The sequence below is a fragment of the Octopus bimaculoides genome, chromosome 9 (assembly GCF_001194135.2).
Source record: "Octopus bimaculoides isolate UCB-OBI-ISO-001 chromosome 9, ASM119413v2, whole genome shotgun sequence".
NCBI lineage: Eukaryota > Metazoa > Mollusca > Cephalopoda > Octopoda > Octopodidae > Octopus > Octopus bimaculoides.
Window position 1 is genome coordinate 67,697,913 of NC_068989.1, and position 1,159 is coordinate 67,699,071.

The 1,159-nt window shown below is 41.1% G+C and overlaps 1 protein-coding gene across 1 annotated transcript in view; it reads right to left on the reverse strand.

The window, feature by feature from the left end:
* LOC106883743 (uncharacterized) overlaps nucleotides 1-1,159 on the reverse strand; it is a 116,620-nt gene that overhangs the window by 102,259 nt on the left and 13,202 nt on the right. The gene's annotated exons all lie outside the window — the stretch shown is intronic.

Consider the following 1,159-nt stretch of genomic DNA (forward strand, 5'->3'; position numbering starts at 1 on the left):
CACGTGATAGTGTTTTTCTAATACCTCTCTGGAGCCCCTATTTTGCCTTAAATATACTAAATTATACCCGGCAAATTCGTCTCGGTTCAGATCTCTTAGAGACCTGTTCTGTGTACTACACAGAGCAGCAGTTCCAGCGACCATAATCACAGCTTCGTACAACTACGACTACTACCAGCATCGCCGCCGCCAGTCAACACGACACTACGACTACCACCATCATTGCCGCCAGCGTCAACACCACTTCAACTACGAACTACAAGATTCGCCACCGACGTCGCCAACATCGTCAACATGATTTCTATACATACACCAGCTAACCAAACAACCGCGGCACATCTCTCTTCGATTCTGTTAGTGCGATTTACCTTCGCCACAATAGACAACAGACAAGAACTCCAGCCTGTGAGGAACATCTGTATACAGGAACCCGGCTTGGCATGGAAGCCCTAACATCATGACGAGTGATCGCGCTGCCACACACGCCTCAACTTCTTACATACAGACTGTTACTATTGTGTACTCTAAGAACTGGTAAATTCTTGTATGTGTTACTGACTCTTTTTCTATCTGCTGTATCTCACGCATACACATACATGTATCACTTACACACACTCTTTTCTTTACACGACGGCCTGTCTTTTATTATGTTTTCATTATGTCGCATTCACACTCACACAGACATACATTTTAATGCTACAATAAATATTACTGTTATTCATCTTTATCGGTTGTGTTCTATTGTCTTCCTTACTGGCCATTTATGAAATCTCTATGTTATTGAAGTATAACATATATGTATATCATTTGATATATTTTTGTGTTCGACCGTGTGACGCGTTTAAATAAAGGAGTCCTGTTTTTCCATTCGTCACCATTTCTCCTTTTCGGTTCGCACGGTCATTCTTACATATATATGGGAGAATTTACGAAAAAAACAACAACAGACGAGGACAGGTGGTGTAAACAACACCAGGATGTATTAGTTTACCGCGTATATGTGTATATATATCTACACTTATATATGTATATCATCATCATCATCGTTTAACGTCCGCTTTCTATGCTAGCATATTCATAGATGCATATGTATACATTCATACGTATAGATACCCCATCCAATTCCTTACACCCACCACCCACCCCTACCCACATACCC